Consider the following 24894-nt stretch of genomic DNA (forward strand, 5'->3'; position numbering starts at 1 on the left):
CCATCTTGGGACCAATATACATGATAGCACCTCATTAAAAAGCATTGTAGTTAATAGAGGGTTTTAGGACTTTAGTTACATTATAAATCATTTGTTGATGGTACCATACTCGTTTTAGGAATTGTGGTGGGTTCTAAGGTGATTTTACCATGTGAAAAAACCTTCTGCTGTGATATCATTAATATTGTTTGAAAGAAAACTAATATCTCATGATTTTCCCACAGTGGTTTGGAAGGGGATCTATAAGCTAAACTGAAAGCATATTTTCTGTAAATTCACATTATCTTTCTCAGTCATGTGAAAATGCAGTCTGACATTCTCAGTAAAACATGTACATCCAACAAGGACAGAGACTGTCAGTTGATTCCTTTGTGTTCTACTGCAGCCTCCTAGAGTGTTCTAAAGAACAACTAGAGCGCTAACAGTCCTACTTATTACAAAGGTATGGCACACCTGAAGCCATCTTGATTGAAATAAAGTGGTAACTCTTAAAACATTTAATTTAAAAAGAAACAACATGAGGGGGTATATTTTGCCATAGAAAGTATGATTAGTGCTGCAGAATGAAAAATTAGGGCACATTTTGAGTGACTTCTCAAATCCTTTTCTATTTCATTAAAACATTCTGACATGCAGTCTCCCAAAATGGCCACCAGAGACAAAAGAGCCCAAATGTAGCCCAAATATCACCCAGATGTAGCCCAAGTATAGCCCAATGACAGAATGTCCCAGAGTGTTCTAAAGAACAACTAGAGCGCTAACAGTCCTACTTATTACAAAGGTATGGCACACCTGAAGCCATCTTGATTGGAATAAAGTGGTAACTCTTAAAACATTTAATTTAAAAAGAAACAACATGAGGTGGTATATTTTGCCATAGAAAGTATGATTAGTGCTGCAGAATGAAAAATTAGGGCACATTTTGAGTGACTTCTCAAATCCTTTTCTATTTCATTAAAACATTCTGACATGCAGTCTCCCAAAATGGCCACCAGAGACAAAAGAGCCCAAATGTAGCCCAAATATCACCCAGATGTAGCCCAAGTATAGCCCAATGACAGAATGTCCCAGAGTGTTCTAAAGAACAACTAGAGCGCTAACAGTCCTACTTATTACAAAGGTATAGCATACCTGGAGCCATTGTGATGGGAATAAAGTGGTAACTCTTAAAACATTTAATTTAAAAAGGAACAAAATGAGGGGTATATTATGCAATAGAAGGTATTATTAGTGCTGCAGAAAGAAAAATTAGGGCACATTTTGAGTGACTTTTCAAATCCTCTTCTATTTCATTAAAAAATTCTGACATGCAGTCTCCCAAAATGGCCACCAGAGACAAAAGAGCCCAAATGTAGCCCAAATATCACCCAGATGTAGCCCAAGTATAGCCCAATGACAGAATGTCCCAGAGTGTTCTAAAGAACAACTAGAGCGCTAACAGTTCTACTTATTACAAAGGTATGGCACACCTGAAGCCATCTTGATTGGAATAAAGTGGTAACTCTTAAAACATTTAATTTAAAAAGGAACAAAATGAGGGGGTATATTTTGCCATATGAATTATGATTAGTGCTGCAGAAAGAAAAATTAGGGCACATTTTGAGTGACTTCTCAAACCCTCTTCAATTTCATTAAAAAATTCTGACATACAGTCTCCCAAGATGGCCACCAGAGACAAAAGAGCCTAAATGTAGCCCAAATATCACCCAGATGTACCCCAAGTATAGCCCAATGACAGAATGTCCCAGAGTGTTCTAAAGAACAACTAGAGCGTAACAGTCTTACTTATGACAAAAGTATGGCACACCAGAAGCCATCTTGATTGGAATGAAGTGGTAAGTCTGAAAACACTCAATTTAAAAAGGAACAACATGAGGGGGTTAATTTTGCCATAGAAAGTATGATTAGTGCTTCAGAAAGAAAAATTAGGGATCATTTTGAGTGACTTCTCAAATCCTCTTCTATTTCATTAAAAAAATTCTGACATGCAGACTGAAACATGCACTTTGAATACCAGCAGCAGACGTCCCTGGTGAGCAGTAGCTTTACTACAGTGATCTAATGTGCAACTAGAGTGCTAACATTCAGAATTTATGGCAAATGTGTGACACATCTGAATGCCTTCTTGATGGAACCAAAGTAAACAAGCATTGAAAATGCAATAGATCTCGCCCTAGTTTAAGTTAAAGCCATTCTTTTTGTAATGAGGTGGCTTTTTAGCTTTGCTTTTATTAGTGTTTTTTCAACTTTCATGTAAATAACATGCATCTGTATGCATATAAGTATTTGTATGCATGCATTTATGTTTGTATTTATATAGATATACAGATGATATATGTTTATATATGTATGTATATATATATATTCACTGAAAAAAACATAGGTTATAGACCATATATAGTTAGGAATTAGCATTTACAAAACCTTGAAAATTCACTGAAAAAACCATAGGTTATAGACCATATATAGTTAGGAATTAGCATTTACAAAACCTTGAAAATTCACTGAAAAAACCATAGGTTATAGACCATATATAGTTAGGAATTCGCATTTACAAAACCTTATTTTACTCACACAAAACCATTGAAATTCCATATATAGTTAGTTGCACTAACTATATATCGCGCACCCGCAATCCACTGCTGATGATGTCACATATTACATCATTCATGACATGGTCAGTGACATCACTGATGACATCACTGATGACATCTCAAATGACATCACTGATGACATCACTGATGACAACATCCAGTGACTGTATGTTTCTGTAAAGTTAAAATATGTCTTACATATTGAAGAATGAGTGGATGTATAAGTGTCTGGATGAAGGATTTAGTAGGTGCATGACTGACTGTATGAGTGAGTGATTAAATGTGTCTCACTGAGTGCATGGGTTAGTGACTAAACTGTCTTAATTTGTGCATCATTATGTCTGTTGTTCTGTAAACTGTTGCATGTGTTGATAAGTAGCTATATGAGTAACTATATGGGTTATTGATTGGTTGCCCAAGTATTTGTATGGGAGACTGAGTGTGTGTGTGGGTGGGTGGGAGGTGTATGACTCTGTGCATAGATGTGTGAGCAGTTGATTCACTAGATGTATGGTTTCAAAAGTGCATGTGGAAACAGCTGTATGGGCGGTTGACTGTGTGCATGAGTGTATTGGTGAGTGAATGGATATCTCAGTGCTACATGTCAAAGTAAGTACATATGTAAAACACAGTACATGCGAGAGTTGACATATATAAATAACTGTGCATAAGAGCCAGTGAATGTGTGAGTGGCTGTATGGATCATTGTGAACTTGTATCAGGGATTGTATAAGAGAGTAAATATGTGTTAGTATATGTTTGAATAAGTAAAGTTTGTATAACTGTATAGTTGAGGAAATGGAGGTGTGATTGATTCTTTGCATGACTGACTAGGTGTGTGAGTAACTCCATGGATGAGTGACAGTCTGTGAGTGTCTGTTTACACTGATTGTATCTAAGGTTATATTAGAGTCTGAAGAGGTTCATCGTATTATCACATGAATGATATCATCAGTGATGTGATCAGTAATGTCAAATGAGATGTCATCAGTGATGTCATCAGTGATGTCATTTGAGATGTCATCAGTGATGTCATTTGAGATGTCATCAGTGATGTCATCAGTGATGTCCCTGACCATGTCATGAATGATGTAATATGTGACATCATCAGCAGTGGATTGCGGGTGCGCGATATATAGTTAGTGCAACTAACTATATATGGAATTTCAATGGTTTTGTGTGAGTAAAATAAGGTTTTGTAAATGCGAATTCCTAACTATATATGGTCTATAACCTATGGTTTTTTCAGTGAATATATACATATATATATATATATATATATATATATATATATATATATATATATATATATATATATATATATATATTACCTACTGGCGATAGCCAGTAGGTATATATAGTTAGGATTATTTGTCTATGGAACTTTTGAAAATCCTATGTCTAATAACTTTGGCGTTTGTGGACGGAATCGGCTGAAATTTTCAGGAAAATGGCACATTTTGTTTCTGAGCAGCCCCTGAAAATTTGGGGGGGGGGGGGTTTGTCAAGGGGGGGCCAAGAAAAAAGGGGGGTCCCAAAACGCGTTTTTCCCATGTTAATTTCCATAGGGCGTTTGGCCTCACTTTTAGCTCGAACGGCTGAATGGATTTGCACGAAACTTGGCAAAATTGTAGGGACTGTTAGCCCGATGTGCCTTTGCTGGGTCTCAATATATGTGCTCCAGTGGATTTTGAGAAATTAACGTTTTAAAAAATTTATATATCTATGACAGCGTCCCAGATAGCGCTCCAGATCGCGTACTTTTCGCGTCACGGAGCTTTGCGAAGCGATGCTGATTGGCTCTCCGGTGTCTGTCAACATTCTAAACAGTCCGGAGCGGCCGCCATCTTGTCTCTCGGTGGGATCGAGAGATAAGAAGAGGTGAAAAACGAAGGGGGAATTTAATGAAAGGGGGCAAGGTAGACCCCTCTTGACCCCCTAGGAACGATGTTGGGGTTATTAAAGGGTCCCGTGGGGAAAATTTAAAAAATGTGATTTTTCACGGTAGAAGCGCTTCTCGGTTCGCAAATTAATGGCTGAATGGATTTGCACGAAACTTGGCAAAATTATAGGGACTGTTAGCCCGATGTGCCTTTGCTGGGTCTCAATATATGTGCTCCAGTGGATTTTGAGAAATTAACGTTTAAAAAACAGGTATATCTGTGACAGCGTCCCAGATCGCGTACTTTTCGCGTAACGGAGCTTTGCGTAGAGAAGCTGATTGGCTTTCCGGTGTCTGTCAACATTTTAAACAGTCCGGTGCGGCCGCCATCTTGTCTGTCGGTAGGATCGAGAGACAAGAGGAGGAGAAAAACGAAGGGGGAATTTAATGAAAGGGGGCTAGGTAGATTTGATGGAAATCAGGAAGTGTTGACCGCCATTTTGTCACTGCGAGTAAATATTTTGTTTTAAATAATTGTTATAAATTAATCCTTATTGATAAACATTGTCTGCGCCATCTTGTCTTTTTTGCAATGCCACACTTTTGTTGAGCACGGCAGCCATTTTAGATGCCTTGACCAGACCCACTCTCTGCACGCCGCCGATCCTCAGCATGGCTCCTCACCCTCGCAAGCATCTCCCCCACGCACTGGTCACCCCCGCTCTCTCTCTCATGCATGGGCCAGAAACCTCCTCCCATGTGCGCTGCTCTTCCCTGAGAATCACACCCTGTGCCCGCCCGACACCACCCTTTCACCCTATTCACTACCGCACCCTCTGACACTCTTCTTCCTCTGTGTCCGATTGTTCAGGCCGGTCCCAGGCTATCACCTAGCCCTGCAGATGTAGTTTATGGCCCCAGCTGTAGAGAATCACCCCTCTTCAAAGGAGTTACAGTAGATCTGTCACACCACACGCGTTCCTACTATCTGATAACCATCCTGTATTGTGCTTGGGGCGGGGATTCTCACTGTGAGGGTGTGTGGGACCGAGCCTGAAGCGGAAGATTCCAGGGATGCCTCTTTGTACATCAAAGTTTTTACAATTATGTGTCACATTATAAATATATAGTACTCCAACAAAGTAGGATTATAACACTTTAATAACTTTTAAATATATAGAATGCAACAAAAACAGTAAATACATTTAAACATTTTTTTGAAAAAAGAAGCAACAATGGTCAGTAGCTGTGTTTTGTGCGAATAGTCCCAAGGCAGCACAATGTGCTGAGTTCTGGAGGGCACCCAGGTGATGTTACCTGGGTGGTGCACTGGTTTTTGGTATCCTACAATGCAGCTCCGAAAAACGGCGTGGGGCGTCCCGGGGGGTGCGCAGGGAGGCCTCGTCAGTAGCGGTCTGTTGTGCGAATAGTCCCAAGGCAGCAGAACGCGCTGAGATGTGGATGGCACCCAGGTAATGTCCAGTAAGTTGTCGCACTGGTTTTGGCATCCTACAATGCTGCTCCGAAAAACGGCGTGGGGCGCCCCGGGGGGGACGGGAGGCGGCGTGAACGGGTCTCCCCAGGTGGAGGCTCGTCGGCTGTACTGGGGCGCCCCTTTACCGTTTCAGTTGCCATTCCGCCCGCTTTTGCTACACTGTGCCTCATCCGCCATTCAGCTGTTTATCGCCCGCTCTTGCGGCTACAGCGTCTCGCTCACCATGTAGTTGAGTTGCGCCCACTCTTGCGGTGCAGCGATAGGCGGCTGCGACAGGACTCTTAAAATGGCGGACGGCTCTTCGGATTTGGGCCTGGTCCACTAACATGGCCCTGGGACACCTTGGAACTCGGACGTCCCCTGAGCCTTGAAGATTTTACAAAAGTCTTGGGGGCTCCCGACTCCTGCAGGCTTCCGGTGGGGAGCGGCTGCCATGATTGCTCGCGGAATGACCACGACGGAGCCACGAGATGGTGGTGCTCTCAGGCTGACGCCAGCTTTAGTCTGAAACATCTAGAAACAAGGTGGGGCTTTCATCGTTTGGGAAAAAAAAATGTTTTAATCCAATGAAAAGTGATATTTTTAGGTCATATGATCAAGCCTTCCATCATTAGGAAACCAAAAGTAAAATGAACCAATGAAAAGTTTTATAAAGAAGTCACATGACCTGTTATGCTTACGTTACGCGCTGCTATAAAAAGCGTAGAAAATCCGTTGGCACGTGAGGCGGCGTCAGTAGCGGACCAATGTGCGAATAGGCCGAAGGCAGCACAACGTGCCGAGATCCGGATGGCACCGAGGTGGTGTCCAGCAAGTTGCACTGGTGTGGCCATCCTACAATGCTGCGCCGAAAGTCGGCGTGGTGTGCCTGGGGGGGGGGAGGTGGCCAAACTGGCCTCTCTCGCCTCCCCAGGAGGAGGCACCTGATGTGCAGTGCGGCGCCCCTTATCTTTTCACTCGCCGTCCAGCAGAGTTGCGCCCGCACTTGCTGCTACAGTAGGCCGAAGGCAGCACAACGCGCCAAGATCCGGATGGCACCGAGGTGGTGTCCAACAAATTGCCGCACTGGTGTGGCCATCCTACAATGCTGCGCCGAAATTCGGCGTGGGGCGCCCCTTTGGCCTGTGAGGTCGCGTCAGTCAGTGGGGGCTGTTTGAGAAAGCAATGTGATGCTGTGCGTCGCCCCCAAGATGGAGGCTCCTCGGCTGCAGTGGGGCGCCCCTTGGTGTTTCACTCGCTATCCAGCTGAGTTGAGCCCGCACTTGCGGCTACAGTAGGCCGAAGGAAGCACAACGCGCCGAGATCTGGATGGCACCGAGGTGGTGTCTAGCAAGTTGCCGCACTGGTGTGGCCATCCTACAATGCTGCGCCGAAAGTTCCATGGTCCGGCGGAACTTTTTTCCTTTTCCTTTCTGCATCTTGTCCCACAATCCGTTTAACCTTTAGACACGACCAGGTCCCTGAATGTGTGCAGGGGGACGCTATTGATTGAATCAAAATGGCGGCTTCACACAAAGCTGACTCAAGCGTTGCTGGTGATGCTATACAGACAAAAAATGGTTTTCAGTTTGTACATTCTTCAGGATTTTTCCATCCAAGTCTGCTTAAGAGTTTGTAGAACAATGGCTTTAGATCTTGCCCTCCCCTCTTTTGACTGTTGGTCTTGTTGCCTATGTCTTCTGTTGTCATTTAACTGAACCTTTTTTGACTGCCGAAAGGGGTTCTGGTCCGACCGCTGGTTGGTGGAGATATTTTGACTATATCCTGGACCTGCCCGGCCTCGCCCAAAATGGCGCCGGTATAAATGGGACTCGTACCTCCTTGTTGTGTACTGGTTGCACAACCTTGATATCACGAGATACGTATGCAGTTTTGAAGCACATGGCGGGCGGGAATGAGAATTGATTGAATATTTCGACATCCCTATTGATATTAAGTTCTGATGTGTTATTGATTACTGTACTATTGAAAGTTCGAATTAACGTCACCCATGGTACTTGCCCGCAAATGTATATCTAGATAATATTATTGTAAGTGGCCCTGTCGTATTTTAATTACAAAATGTACGTCCACCGATTCCGCAACTGTTAGACCCCTTAGTTCTTGCAACCTAATGGCTCGCTCGTTGCGTTCCTCTACAGTGTAAATGTCTCCTCATCATATATGATTCCAGTTTGCTCTGTGGCCGGCCCACGTGGTTATAGGCCCGTATTTGTATACTGACTTTTTCACAATAAAGGTTTTTAAAACAAAACATGGTAGTAGTATTTACAGTGGTAAAGTTTTGAATTTTAGTCACTGTTTTCGAATCAGTAAAAGGCAAGTGAAATAAAGCAGTCCAATTACATGACGGATAAAAGGTATAATACGCAGGAACGCAGTAAAGATAAATGGTCAAGGGCTGTTGTGTTTTTTACTCCTGCAACATAAAGTGATCGATAAGAATCTGATATACGGGCGTATCGGCGACTAAGACAGCCGAGCATCTTTTGCTCAACGGCTCCGTCATGGGACGAAGAAACGCCCTTTTGCTAGAAAAAGGAATATATTTTACTTGCAGGACAGTTGTAACTTTTCCGGGAAAATACATTAGCCTGGAACATTATAACATATATGTTTAAGAAAAAATAATGTTCGAAAGCAATAAAAAGCGTAATTTTTAGGTCATATGACCAAGCCTTTCATCATTAGTATAACAAAAGTAAAATGAACCAATGAAAAGTTTTATTAACAAGTCACATGACCTGTTATGCTTACGTTACGCGCTGCGCGCCGCGCCCCGGATCCCTTCCGGGAAGCTGCGCTTCGCGTACTGGAGTACTTCCGGGTGCGCTAACGCGGCGTGTCATATAACGCATTACGCGACAACGTAGGTCCATAATATAGTCAAAATGTCTCCACCAACCAGTGGTCGGAACACAACCCCTTTCAGCAGTCTAAAAAGTTCTGTTAAATGACAACAGAAGGGACAGGCAACAAGAACCATCAGTCAAACAGGGGAGGGCAAGTTCTTCCCTACCGGGTCACGTTGGGGCGCTACCGGAACTGATCGAATTGGTAGTCTACAGTGTTTCTGGATGTTTCAGACTGAAGCTGCCGTTAGCATGAGAGCACCACCATCTCGTATCTCAGTCGTGGCCATTCCACGAGCAATCATGGCAGCCGCTACCCACCAGAAGCCTTCGGGAGTCGGGGGCCCCCAAGACTTTTGTAGAATCTTCAAGGCTCAGTGGACGCTTTCGAGAATGGGGCCCAAGCCCTAGCAGACAAGCGTCCGAGTTCCAAGGTGTCCCATGGCCATTTTAGTGGACCACGCCCAAATCTGAAGAGGCGGGCGCCATTTTGAGAGTCCTGTGGCAGCCGCCTATAGTTGCATCGCAAGAGCGGGAGCAACTCAACTACATGGTGAGCGAGACGCTGTAGTCGCAAGAGCGGGCAGTAAACAGCTGAATGGCGGAAGAGGCACAGTGTAGCAAAGGCGGGCGGAATGGCAACTGAAACGGTAAAGGGGCGCCCCACTACAGCGTGTCTTCAGGTCAAACGGATTGTGGGATAAGGTCCAGAATGGAAGAGTCATCAAAAGGCAAAAAGTTCCGCCGGACCCCGGGAGCCGGCCGCCTATGTCGGGGGCAATCTTAGGCCACGCCAGGGCAACACGACTTGGGGAGGGGGCAGAAGTCAAGCGCACCCTCCCAGTCCGCGCCACCACACTGTATGTTGAAAATCTGAAGCCATCGTTCTACAAACTCTCAACCAGCCTTGGATGAAAAATCTTGAAGAATGTACAAACTGAAAACCAGTTTTTGTTTGCATAGCATCAGCAGCAACGCTTGCTATCAGAATGCATGAGTTTCATGCTCGATCGATTGAGCTAGCCGGATCAGGCAACAAAAAGTATAAAATAGTTATGTAAATAGTTATTTAATAAAATGTTTTACCCTGTTACTTTGCTGGTGTGTTGTATATATTTATAAGTTTTGCATAGAGTTTATCGTTATTTTGGGCGGGGTGGGTGGCGGAGCCGAGCTGTCTTGCAGCCATCATGGTGTGGAGCTCAGTTCATCTCACTAGTTTCGTATTTCTCATGAAGGGTTGTTCCTAATGTTTCTATTTTAGCGAGGTCAAAAAGAGATCCCATTAGTGGCCTACTGATTTTGCTCGATTATTTTTTTTTTTAACACGATTTTTCACTATCTGCAAAGACTAAACAGAGTATTGCGGCTTTGTGCTTGTTAGTAAATAGAGAATGAACCAAAGAGAATAAATTCTAAAATAGTAAATGCTTGGATAACAATCAATCAAATGGAGAGACAAGCAGGCACGACGGATTACAACGGGGGCAAAGGCCTGCGTTAACTACCCTTCACTATCTGCAAAGAGAGAGTACTTCTAGAAGAAAAGAGGGGGGGGGCAGCGTTTAAAGCACATCAGCGTGCATAAACACGAAAATGTTTTTACCTATCACGTACTTGACATTTGACAGCTTTTGATATTTGTTATTAAAAAACCATTGAAATTCAATGAAAAAACCATAGGTTTTAGCCCATATATAGTTAGGGATTAGCATTTTCAAAACCTTATTTTACTCGCATAAAACCATTGAAATTCGCATATATAGTTAGATGCGCTAACTATATATCGCGCACCCGCAATCCACTGCTGATGATGTCACATATTACATCATTCATGACATGCTCAGTGACATCACTGATGACATCACTGATGACATCTCAAATGACATCACTGATGACATCTCAAATGACATCACTGATGACATCACTGATGACAACATCCAGTGACTGTATGTTTCTGTAAAGTTAAAATATGTCTTACATATTGAAGAATGAGTGGATGTATAAGTGTCTGGATGAAGGATTTAGTAGGTGCATGACTGACTGTATGAGTGAGTGATTAAATGTGTCTCACTGAGTGAATGGGTTAGTGACTAAACGATCTTTATTTGTGCATCATTATGTCTGTTGTTCTGTAAACTGCTGCATGTGTTGATCGGTAGCTATATGAGTAACTATATGGGTTATTGATTGGTTGCCCAAGTATTTGTATGGGAGACTGAGTGTGTGTGGGTGACTGGGAGGTGTATGACTTTGTGAATAGATGTGTGAGCAGTTGATTCACTAGATGTATGGGTTAAAAGTGCATGTGGAAACAGCTGTATGGGCGGTTGACTGTGTGCATAAGTGTATTGGTGAGTGAATGGATATCTCAGTGCTACATGTCAAAGTAAGTACATATGTAAAACACAGTACATGTGAGAGTTGACATATATAAATAACTGTGCATAAGAGCCAGTGAATGTGTGAGTGGCTGTATGGATCATTGTGAACTTGTATCAGGGATTGTATAAGAGAGTAAATATGTGTTAGTATATGTTTGAATAAGTAAGGTGTGTATAACTGTATAGTAGAGGAAATGGAGGTGTGATTGATTCTTTGCATGACTGGCTAGGTGTGTGAGTAACTCCATGGATGAGTGACAGTCTGTGAGTTTTTGTTTACACTGAGTGTATCTAAGGTTATATTAGAGTCTGAAGAGGTTCATCGTATTATCACATGAATGATGTCATTAGTGATGTGCTCAGTAATGTCAAATGAGATGTCAAATGAGATGTCATCAGTGATGTCATTTGAGATGTCTTCAGTGATGTCATCAGTGATGTCATCAGTGATGTCATCAGTGATGTCATTTGAGATGTCATCAGTGATGTCATCAGTGATGTCATTTGAGATGTCATCAGTGATGTCATCAGTGATGTCACTGAGCATGTCATGAATGATGTAATATGTGACATCATCAGCAGTGGATTGCGGGTGCGCGATATATAGTTAGCGCATCTAACTATATATGCGAATTTCAATGGTTTTATGCGAGTAAAATAAGGTTTTGAAAATGCTAATCCCTAACTATATATGGGCTAAAACCTATGTTTTTTTCATTGAATATATATATATATATATATACAAATATTGTACTGATAAAGGAAATCCATCTGCTCAATATTACATTGCCATGAGCTGGATGCCTGTAAGAAAATTGCCACATTTCCACGGTTTAACCGCATTTCTTTCTGCACATCCTGTAGTTGCAAATGGGGATGCTTTTGAATTAACTGCAATATGCATTTACCTCATCTGTTCAGGAACAAGTTGACACATTATTTATTCTGCTCAAAATACATTTTCTTTGTGGATCATGATTTAATTGTCGACAGCAACCTTTGAAGGAGCTAACAGGATTCCGTGCATGATAATAATAATGGTGTTTAGAGCTCAAAATATTTTAGGGCATGTAACTAACAGAGTAAATGTCACTTTTAATTATCACAACAGACAGGTCACTGCGGCTGCTACGTTAATTATTTTGCGCAATTTGTCATAGATTAGGGATGACATTGTTTTAATTAGAGGCATATTTATTTTACATTTCTATTACATTGTACTTTGCTTCTAAAACATGTTTCCTTGGTTTTAGTCAAGTCCCCTCTGGGTGGCTATCTGACAAACCATGGTTACAATAACTGCCCAGCTGCTGATGCATCACTTGATCCTGTTACCATGGAAACTGCTGGGGTTAAGACTGTTATGAAAACAATTTGACATTTTCTGCAAACTAATGGTTTGTGAAGCTTGTGGTATTATTAGTTATGTTGTTATTTTTTCTAGACGCTGCAGCTTATGACATATTTGAAATGCACTTGCACATTTCTCACACTGCTCCTGGTATGTAAAAGTGAAGTAGGAAGAACATTGAGAATAGAGGAGAAAAATAAGATGCAACTATTATACATCCTGATTTAGTAGACATTAATATTGGTGTTTTTTTTATAGTCTTAAGCGCATTTAGCCTTGAATACTGAAATCTATTGCGTGGTGTGTGTGCGAAACTCCAAATGCTTTAAAAATGCATGTTTCCATTAAGGAATAAAAACATTCCACCATTATAACGGAATCCAATAATATGCCAGGATGACATGCATTGTACTGGTAACCCAGCAGTTCTGAACTAGTGATAAAACAATGCAGTTCCGATTTAAACTTCCTTTATAAAATGTATAATTAAATTAAGTTGTGGTTAAAATTTAAAACAAAAAATAAATTACTAAAATGTGCTCATTACAGGTAGCTCTGAAGGACATAACTTGCACAGCAGTTTTGCAAATCATGGCTCGCACTCCAAATGTGTGTAAAGAAAAGTTCACATTTCACGACAAGTTTGGTATATATCCATTCAGCACTTTTTTTTTTATCTTAAAATGTGAACCATCATCCTGGCTCCAAACTCAGTAAGAGGGAAGTTATCCAAGAACCAGTTTTGAGTGACCAGAAAGGAGGGGCTACTCATTTACCTGGGTACACCTCTGGGTGGGTACACAGGCTCTGCACAAGTGAGAAATAGTTTCCCTGTCTTGGAGTATAGTTTTAAAGCGTACTGTGGGATTATTTGCAGTAAGATATTCAGTGACTGCTGAAAAGGGGGTAGGTATGCATCTGGGAACATTTCGCCCATATTTCTGGACATGTGGAAGAACAGAAGAAGGACTACCCCTGCTGTTTGAGACAAGTCAGGAGACCTGAAGGGCTGGACCTGCTCCCACTTGTATCCAGGACAAACAAGTAGACTCCAAGGGGCAGTTGACTGATTTTATGTTTGGCTTCAGAAAAATGAAAAAGGGAAAGAGGCCTTTTTCCTGGAATGGTCAGTTAGAACCGGAAGACGTCTGAACCCTTATGGTGGATTCTGCAAAAAAATTAGTCCTTACTCCTTAGTGCTGTCCCTGATGCCCTGGCAGCTGTAGGGGTCTTCAGAGGAGCTTATTCTGAAATCTTTGAAGAGTTTGGACTTGAAAATGCTTTGGACTTCCATACCCGATGAGGACTGGGACCATCCACTCAGGTCAATCCACCCAAGGTGTGACCATGATGAGCAAGAAGAGCACGTTGGTCCCACTCTGAGCTTTTTGCTGATTGACAAACCTGCCTAATGTACTCTTGTCTTCTAATCAGAAGGGGGGAGGTGGAAAGGAGGATCCTTTCAGTTTCCAAAAATTGTATACATTAATCAAGAGAGAAAGGATCACTTGTCCTGTACAACCTATAGGCCTGCAGGAGTTTGTTGGTTTGGCGTCCCAAAGTAAAAGACCCTCATGCACGTGATGGGTATGATGGTGTTCAAGCGGTATATCTTGGTTCTCCGCTGTATACGTCACGTGTGTGCATAATCATAAGGTAATTGAGTTATGCAGCCTCCACCTGGAGGATCTTACCCAAGGTTGTGCCAGTAGTGAGCCAGTGATAGGGAGTCTTAAAATAGGCCCGGAAAACCAGATGAAAGGTATTTATTAGGTCTGGGTTCGGGTCTGAAAAACTCTATAGGTGTGCACCTTTAGATCTGTTATGAGTCGTGGATGCACTCAGAGTTATGGATTAAAAATATTGTGAGGGGGGAGTAAGGAATGGTCAACATGTTTCTGCCCTCTCTGCCTTGATTAGGGCTTAAAGGCATTCGTCAGGACCGTTACGTGAATAAAGTGAGGGAAAAAATTAATAAAGTGCTCTCAAAAAAGTGATCAGAAAATAGGATTAATTAACCTGTTTTCTTTGAGTAAAGGTCTCAATGTACCTGGAATAGAAATAACACAGATGCTTTTAAACATACATGGGGAAGGGGAAACATTTACAAAGGGACACAAATTAAGCAGGTATCTGCTTAGTGAGTCTAACATATTCTTAGACTACATTCACAACTAAAAAATGGCAATACTTCATAAACCAACAGTACATCATGGCAATGTCAACTCTCTCATCTCACACTCCACGCTAGTGCAGTGGGCTGTAGCATGCTCAGAGATGGTGTGTCATGCATGTTTTCTCAAATTCACTCATGTTCAAAATTGGGCAAGAAATTACCTAGGAGGTGTTGTGTGTCGGTGGTGCCCACCTGGTAATATATCGTACATATATCCCACAAATATAGGTCTCACGTTGTTAAGTGGGAGTGTCAGGCTTTAGGGTTTGTTTTAGTGCCGGTAGTCGCGTGGTTAACTGTTCGTGATACCAAACGTGATCGAGATAATTTGTTACCTTGCGCGTCTATTGTGCTCGCTCCTATTGGGTGCAGGGCTCGGGATAGACTAGTATAGAAAAACGGAGTATCGGATTATTGCAAAGTTTGCATGGGGATACTTGCGGTTACGTTGCATCGCGCCGATTCTCCTCGATACCTCTTGTTTCTGTTCCTCGCGTCTACGCTGGAGACGCTGCTCGCTGTCACCCGGAAACAGTGAGTCTGTTTCCGGGTAGAACTTATGGGCGTTTTTTAGGGGCGTGATTTAGGCGCAATGATTATGCTCGGTGTCTATGGTAACCTTGGTGATCTCAATTCGCCGAGCAGACGCCGTAATAGTTCTTATTTACATCGGCAGTATTCATTTCTGTTCACGCACTGGTTTAAAAGTAAAGAGGCTATTGTGGTGTTCTAATACCACAATATGTCAACCATTGGTAGTGTTATTAGAGGTGGAATGCTTGATGGCACAAACGCCTAAGTTTCTAATAGTATCCTGATATGTTGAAGTATCTCCCATTGATATTGTGCTTGTGTAGGAGATGGAGTACTTTTAGGTACAAACACCTGAAATTATAGTACAATTTATTTTTGTGTGCCGCTAGGTACACGGATAATTATCAATAGTATCTCATGAGCCCCCATTATTTCCTATATTGTCTACAGGAAGCATTAGGGATGTTGTCTATGTGTTGGCTTTTAACAAAAGTAAATGGGTTCTCTCATCTTTTGGATAGACTGAGCCACGGAATGCTGTCGTTCAGTCCCTCGTAGTCAGTTCCCAGTCTGTGCACCCATCTCTGCTCCTTTTCGAAAAGAATTTTCTCAGCATTTTTGTCCTTCCTCGGTAGGGTCTCTAGGATAACCCAATTCAGGTCTTGTATTGTGTGGCCCTTTTCTAAAAAATGGGTGGCCATTTTGGTGGTGCTCTTTTTGCACTTTACGTTGCTTCTGTGTTCGCAAAGTCTTTGCTTAGCTCTTCTGCAGGTCATGCCCAAGTACCTAAGATGACATGGGCACGTGATCATGTAAATAACATGACTGGTATTGCAATTAGTATGGCTCCGTAGAGTCCATTTGAAATTTGGCAATAGTTGTAGTTCTTTTGTAGGTTTAGTTAGACTGCACACCGAGCAAGAGCCACATGGGTAATGTCCTGTCATTTGGGGGGTTCCCCACGGATTCGTAGGTTCTCTGGCTATTTTTGGAGCAGGTCTTGTGTGGACCAGAATGTCTTTAAGATTCTGACTCCTTTTGTTTGCGAAGCGAGGTTTAGGCCACATAAGGTTTCCTGATGTTACAATGGACCAGTTCTTATTTATTATTTTCCTAACCTTATTAGTCACAGCATTGTATGTAGTGACACATGTAAGGATGTCTTCTGGTGGAGGTTTTGGTACTGTTTCAAGGAGAGATTCTCTATTCTGATTTCTTGCCTGTTTTTGGCATTTGTTGATGACTCTCCTCGGGTAATCGCGAGCCACCAGTTTTTTATGTAAGTCATTGGCTTGTGTTTTGTATTCTTTGATGTCACTGCAATTCCGCCTTAATCTAAGGAATTGACTGTATGGTAAGTTTTCCCTCACTGGGCGGGGGTGGTAACTGTTGTACGAGAGGAAGCTATTTTTTGCAGTGGTTTTAAAGAAGGTTCGAGTTTTCAAGGTGTTGTTTTCAGCGTAAATGGTTATATCCAGGAAGTCAATGCTTATCTGATCTGAGCAGTAGGTGAGCGTCAGGTATTCATCTCTTTGATTACGCCATATGTGGAATTGTGCTAGGCTGTTTTTATCTCCTTTCCAGATGACGAAAATGTCTGGAGTGTGAGATGAGAGAGTTGACATTGCCATGATGTACTGTTGGTTTATGAAGTATTGCCATTTTTTAGTTGTGAATGTAGTCTAAGAATATGTTAGACTCACTAAGCAGATACCTGCTTAATTTGTGTCCCTTTGTAAATGTTTCCCCTTCCCATGTATGTTTAAAAGCATCTGTGTTATTTCTAATCCAGGTACATTGAGACCTTTACTCAAAGAAAACAGGTTAATTAATCCTATTTTCTGATCACTTTTTTGAGAGCACTTTATTAATTTTTTCCCTCACTTTATTCACGTAACGGTCCTGACGAATGCCTGTAAGCCCTAATCAAGGCAGAGAGGGCAGAAACATGTTGACCATTCCTTACTCCCCCCTCACAATATTTTTAATCCATAACTCTGAGTGCATCTACGACTCATAACAGATCTAAAGGTGCACACCTATAGAGTTTTTCAGACCCGAACCCAGACCTAATAAATACCTTTCATCTGGTTTTCCGGGCCTATTTTAAGACTCCCTATCACTGGCTCACTACTGGCACAACCTTGGGTAAGATCCTCCAGGTGGAGGCTGCATAACTCAATGACCTTATGATTATGCACACACGTGACGTATACAGCGGAGAACCAAGATATACCGCTTGAACACCATCATACCCATCACGTGCATGAGGGTCTTTTACTTTGGGACGCCAAACCAACAAACTCCTGCAGGCCTATAGGTTGTACAGGACAAGTGATCCTTTCTCTCTTGATTAATGTATACAATTTTTGGAAACTGAAAGGATCCTCCTTTCCACCTCCCCCCTTCTGATTAGAAGATATTCAGCAGCGCACAGCTGTGGGAGCAATCAAAAACGGACTCTGAATCAATTTGGTACATCGCTGATCACAAAACCAACTTGTGACCAGTAGCCCGCCCCAAGAGATCTTACGATGGCGGAGAACCTGGGATTAAGCTACTCCATTGAAAGAATCGACGCAATACTGGCTAAACCACCTTTATTCATGAACAGTGACCTCACTCAGACCCTCTCCAGCTCTGCAGAGTGGGATGAACTTAGTGAAGTTAAAAAAGAACAAGTGAGAACAGCAGTACATGGTATCATAATGACGGAGTATCTAAGGGTAAACGCAGCTCCTGGAGGCCTCTGGGTTACGAACGCACCAAGGATCTTCTTGAAAGACCTACCCTTCAGAAAAGACTGGTCTGCCATTTCTTGGAAATGCACCAGGGACTATTTAGTCCTGATCATAAAAACTGCTACTAGATTAACTGACGAATTAACAGTAAAAATTGAAATCTTGGAAACGAAACTAAACAACACTGTGAACATCACAATATATAAAACCCGATTGGAAGAAATCAACAAAGAAATGAGCGATACCCAAGAATATTTAACACAAACAAAACTACAGAAGTTGGCGAAAGAACTCAAGAAATTTTCCCTGGAGAAAGTACATCCCTATAGCAGTAAGGACTACAAGATGGATGAGAACACCTCCAGCTATGGATCAAACAGCGGTGCCTCTAGCACTGGCTCAGACCAAGGGGCAGAAGAACAAAACTATCCCAATAGAAATCATTATCAAAATAGAAGAGGGAATCGACGAGGACGGAGTTTCTGGCGTCCCCCATTTTTCCAAATGAACAATCAAGGAATACCCTTTCAAGCTTTCAACCCTCAATTTCAAGGTTGGATGAAACCCTATTTTCAAGGCCCGCAAATCATGAACCATCAGATTCAACACCAAGGAGGCCAAAATTTTCAACAGCGAGTTCCGTTTTTAGGGAACGGCCCAGCAACACAAAGAACACGAAGGAGGGGAGTAACTTGGTCCGACCAAACCAGACAGGTACAAACGAGGAGCGTGACGAAAGCCAAATCCGGAACAACCACGAATCCCTCATCGTAAACCTGTCAAATAAAATGTTTACAAAGGATGAAGAAAGTGTACTAAACAAGGGACTAGGATATGTTCCTACACCAAAACTAGACTTGTTTAAAACAAAATGTGAAGTGGCGGAATTCTGCCGGAAACTGAAATTGAAAGCCTTCTTCAAAGGGGAATCTCCTCCAACCAATGAAGGAGACACCAGTCTCAGAAACAAGTCCTCGTTCTGCCCCCTAAATTTTCAGGTCCCATTGAAATACAAACTTTTGAACAAGCAACCTTCAAAGCAATTGATGACCTAAAAAATGGATCACGAAACCTTTCCAGAACATAACAAGAGCAGAACAACAAGCATTGGATGTCCTAAAATCAGACCAAAGTATAGTCATAAAACCAGCCGACAAAGGCGGAGGAATAGTTCTACTCACGGCTGAAGGATATGACCAACAGTGCATGAGCCTACTCTCTGATGAGAAATTTTACAAAATCCTGGATGTAGACCCAACTTTGAGACTGCAGAGAATCATCATGATGATGGTAGAAGAAGGAGAGACCAACAATTGGATCACACAAAAAAAGAAGGAGACTATCTTGTGACCATGACACCTCGAATCCCTTACTTCTACTCCCTACCAAAGACACACAAAGGCCGAGTACCACCACCGGGACGACCTATCGTGTCGGGTATAGGGTCTGTCTCAGAACCCCTTTCGGAGTTCGCAGATCAATACCTGAGACCATTGGTTCAAAAGACCCCTACATATTTAAAGGACACCAGAGACCTCCTTAATTTACTACAAAATATTGAATACTGCCCTGACACAATGCTCCTAGCTGGTTTTGATGTAGAGAGCCTTTTATACGAGCCTTCCTCAAGAGAAAACCATGGATACCCTTGAGAACATTCTCTTCAACTCTGCCTGGACGTACAAAACTCCAAGACACTTTGTACTAGAATGTTGCCGGCTTGCACTCATGGAAAACTTTTTTCAATATATGTATACCCTGTACTTACAACGCCATGGTACTTCCATGGGCAGTACTTTTGCCCCTAGTGTGGCTGGACTATATGTAAGCACTTTTGAAGACAAACACATCCTTGATGAGACCCATAACCCTTATCGTCATCCTATACTGTTCTGGAAACGGTATATAGATGACATTTTGGTCATCTGGAAAGGAGATAAAAACAGCCTAGCACAATTCCACATATGGCTTAATCAAAGAGATGAATACCTGACGTTCACCTACTGCTCAGATCAGAGAAGCATTGACTTCCTGGATATAACCATTTACGCTGAAAACAACACCTTGAAAACTCGAACCTTCTTTAAAACCACTGCAAAAAATAGCTTCCTCTCGTACAACAGTTACCACCCCCGCCCACTGAGGGAAAACTTACCATACAGTCAATTCCTTAGATTAAGGCGGAATTGCAGTGACATCAAAGAATACAAAACACAAGCCAATGACTTACATAAAAAACTGGTGGCTCGCGATTACCCGAGGAGAGTCATCAACAAATGCCAAAAACGGGCAAGAAATCAGAATAGAGAATCTCTCCTTGAAACAGTACCAAAACCTCCACCAGAAGACATCCTTACATGTGTGACTACATACAATGCTGTGACGAATAAGGTTAAGAAAATAATAAATAAGAACTGGTCCATTGTAACATCAGGAAACCTTATGTGGCCTAAACCTCGCTTCGCAAACAAAAGGAGTCGGAATCTTAAAGACATTCTGGTCCACACAAGACCTGCTCCAAAAATAGCCAGAGAACCTACGAATCCGTGGGGAACCCCCCAAGTAACAGGACATTACCCATGTGGCTCTTGCTGGGTGTGCAGTCTAACTAAACATACAAAGAACTACAACTATTGCCAAATTTCAGTTGGACTCTACGGAGCCATACTAATTGCAATACCAGTCATGTTATTTACATGATCACGTGCCCATGTCATCTTAGGTACGTGGGCATGACCTGCAGAAAAGCTAAGCAAAGACTTTGCGAACACAGAAGCAACGTAAAGTGCAAAAAGAGCACCACCAAAATGGCCACCCATTTTTTAGAAAAGGGCCACATAATACAAGACCTGAATTGGGTTATCCTAGAGACCCTACCGAGGAAGGACAAAAATGCTGAGAAAATTCTTTTCGAAAAGGAGCAGAGATGGGTGCACAGACTGGGAACTGACCACGAGGGACTGAACGACAGCATTCCGTGGCTCAGTCTATCCAAAAGATGAGAGAACCCATTTACTTTTGTTAAAAGCCAACACATAGACAACATCCCTAATGCTTCCTGTAGACAATATAGGAAATAATGGGGGCTCATGAGATACTATTGATAATTATCCGTGTACCTAGCGGCACACAAAAATAAATTGTACTATAATTTCAGGTGTTTGTACCTAAAAGTACTCCATCTCCTACACAAGCACAATATCAATGGGAGATACTTCAACATATCAGGATACTATTATAAACTTAGGCGTTTGTGCCATCAAGCATTCCACCTCTAATAACACTACCAATGGTTGACATATTGTGGTATTAGAACACCACAATAGCCTCTTTACTTTTAAACCAGTGCGTGAACAGAAATGAATACTGCCGATGTAAATGAGAACTATTACGGCGTCTGCTCGGCGAATTGAGATCACCAAGGTTACCATAGAAACCGAGCATAATCATTGCGCCTAAATCACGCCCCTAAAAAACGCCCATAAGATCTACCCGGAAACAGACTCACTGTTTCCGGGTGACAGTGAGCAGCGTCTCCAGCGTAGACGCGAGGAACAGACACAAGAGGTATCGAGGAGAATTGGCGCGATGCAACGTAACCGCAAGTATCCCCATGCAAACTTTGCAATAATCCGATACTCCGTTTTTCTATACTAGTCTATCCTGAGCCCTGCACCCGATAGGAGCGAGCACAAAAGACGCGCAAGGTAACGAATTATCTCTATCACGTTTGGTATCACGAACAGTTAACCACGCGACTACCGGCACTAAAACAAACCCTAAAGCCTGACACTCCCACTTAACAACGTGAGATCTATATTTGTGGGTTATGTGTACGATCTATTACCAGGTGGGCACCACCGACACACAACACCTCCTAGGTAATTTCTTGCCCATTTTTGAACATGAGTGAATTTGAGAAAACATGCATGATACACCATCTCTGAGCATGCTACAGCCCACTGCACTAGCGTGGAGTGTGAGATGAGAGAGTTGACATTGCCATGATGTACTGTTGGTTTATGAAGTATTGCCATTTTTTTGTTGTGAATGTAGTCTAAGAATATGTTAGACTCACTAAGCAGATACCTGCTTAATTTGTGTCCCTTTGTAAATGTTTCCCCTTCCCCATGTATGTTTAAAAGCATCTGTGTTATTTCTATTCCAGGTACATTGAGACCTTTACTCAAAGAAAATAGGTTAATTAATCCTATTTTCTGAACACTTTTTTGAGAGCACTTTATTAATTTTTTCCCTCACTTTATTCACGTAACGGTCCTGACGAATGCCTGTAAGCCCTAATCAAGGCAGAGAGGGCAGAAACATGTTGACCATTCCTTACTCCCCCCCTCACAATATTTTTAATTCATAACTCTGAGTGCATCTACGACTCATAACAGATCTAAAGGTGCACACCTATAGAGTTTTTCAGACCCGAACCCAGACCTAATAAATACCTTTCATCTGGTTTTCCGGGCCTATTTTAAGACTCCCTATCACTGGCTCACTACTGGCACAACCTTGGGTAAGATCCTCCAGGTGGAGGCTGCATAACTCAATGACCTTATGATTATGCACACACGTGACGTATACAGCGGAGAACCAAGATATACTGCTTGAACACCATCATACCCATCACGTGCATGAGGGTCTTTTACTTTGGGACGCCAAACCAACAAACTCCTGCAGGCCTATAGGTTGTACAGGACAAGTGATCCTTTCTCTCTTGATTAATGTATACTGTACTCTTGTGGCAAGACTGACTTCAGTGTAATATTCTTGGGTAAAGCCTTGCAAATATGCCCCACTGGAGGAACCTGAACTAAAAAAAGTGCCAAAATCAGAGTGTAGAAATTATGACGGGGTGCTAAGGTACAATCTTTGACCGGCCTAGGTCTGATCACCTTCGGACAGGGACTACTTATTGCCATGTACCATTTTCTTGGCCTGTTTGTTCATAAATCTATCCAAAATCATATATCTACTTCTCCTTATTGGATTTCTGTCATCTAATGACATTTTGCTAATGACATTTTCATATTTTCATAACTTGGAGTAGGATTTGTATTGATGTTTAAACTGTTTTGGTACTTCTAAATGCTTTACACTTTTTCACAAAGTTTAGCCTGGCTGCTTTTTGCCATAACTATCATGGGTTGAGCTCAGGTTTTGTCACAAAACATTTGGGCTTGTGACTTTGTTACTCGTGGTGGACTATCATCCACCCCAACTAATAATTCACTTCCTTATGATATACACCTGACTTTTCATTAACTCAATGTACTGTGCATATTTTACTGATGATTGTGGTCTTTTACAGAGCCTTTAGCTCTGCTGCATGCGCTTTGGACACTGACAGTTTTACTTATATCTCTGGAATGGTTGAATTAAAATTTAACAAGTCACACAAATGCACCAATGAGGGACTGCCAGCTGAGTCAATAGAATGTGGTCCACTTTTACATTTTTTGAAGAGATACTTCCCTATTGCTATATTCAGGATATTTACAAAAGTACAAAATGTCACCCCTCTTTTAACATTTGAACCCTTTTCTCATATATATGGCCTACTTAAGCGTACCATGACATAGAGGCAAAGATAGCTAGGGCCTAGTTTAGAGTTTGGAAGAGAGGATACTCCATCACATTTGTGATGGAGTGCCCTGCTGGTTAAACTGTCAGTTCTCCCACTCTTTTTAGAGTCAGGTGAACCATACACTTTCTGTCAGCTGTGCCTTCATTGGCTCTGTGGATAATAAGCTAGTCTGATGGCCTGGCATAATGCTGCCTGATGGAGTAGGGATATCGCACAGTCCTCCCTATTTAGGGATGACTAATGACCCCCTATTGAAGAGCTGAAAGTGTATAGGTTGTCCGTGAAGACTGAGGGCAGCAATCCACCATACATTTGGTACTATCAGGGGAACCACCAGTTCCTCTAAAGCTACAAAGACCACCACTGGGCCAGCAGTGACATTTAAATATGGCAGTTTTACGTACATAAGTGTGACTGATGTAATGCCATCTGCCACCCTTCCAAAAAGAGAAAAAAACAATACAATAAATCAGACATTAAGTGAGCAAAATGGGATTTCCTGCAAAGTGTGATTTCAACATTAACTTCAAAGGTGTGTGCAGAAGAACTGCCTGAATCATCCAGACCCAAAGACTTTTGGGCCCACTGACATTATACCTCCTGAGTCATACTTACTTGTAATGTACCCTGTATTTGCACTCATACTCTGATGATGCCTGATGTTATCAGACTCACATCAATGTACCTCTATAAATGTGTAGCCCTAGGTGGGGGGGGACGCTTTGTTCCTTTGTGTCATATTGTTATAGTGCCAGGGGGAGGGAGTAGGGAGGGGAGGGCTTCTTTTTTTGTGTTAAAAGAGATGAAAGCCACATATTTGCCTCATATATCCGTTGGCACATTGTGCACTCTAAATTGCTTGCATTGATTCCCATGAAGCAAAGTTGATGGCTCGCTTGCGAAATGTTTGTATTGTAACTTAAGCATTCAATAAACCTGCAAAGAAGAAAAAAAGAAACTTCAAAGGTGTGATTTTTATATAAATGTGTCATGACAGTAAAAATATATGTGTCCTAAAAAAGTTATTTATCACAATAGCTCAATTGTCGATTTCTTTCTCATTAGTATTGTCACTTATCAAATTCTTTGTCATTGGTATTGTAAAGCCTAATTAATTTCCTTACTTGCACTCTGATGCATGATACAGTGACATTACAGAAGAAAACACTGGTTACACTCTCAAGTCGTATTCACTGAATTATTTCTCTCTAGATAGATTTTGAAAACCTGAGTCTTTCTTCTCTTTAATCACCTTTTTTTCTAGCTACTACACATTAAAGATAGGATTG

Source organism: Lissotriton vulgaris, chromosome 9, assembly GCF_964263255.1.
Source record: "Lissotriton vulgaris chromosome 9, aLisVul1.2, whole genome shotgun sequence".
NCBI lineage: Eukaryota > Metazoa > Chordata > Amphibia > Caudata > Salamandridae > Lissotriton > Lissotriton vulgaris.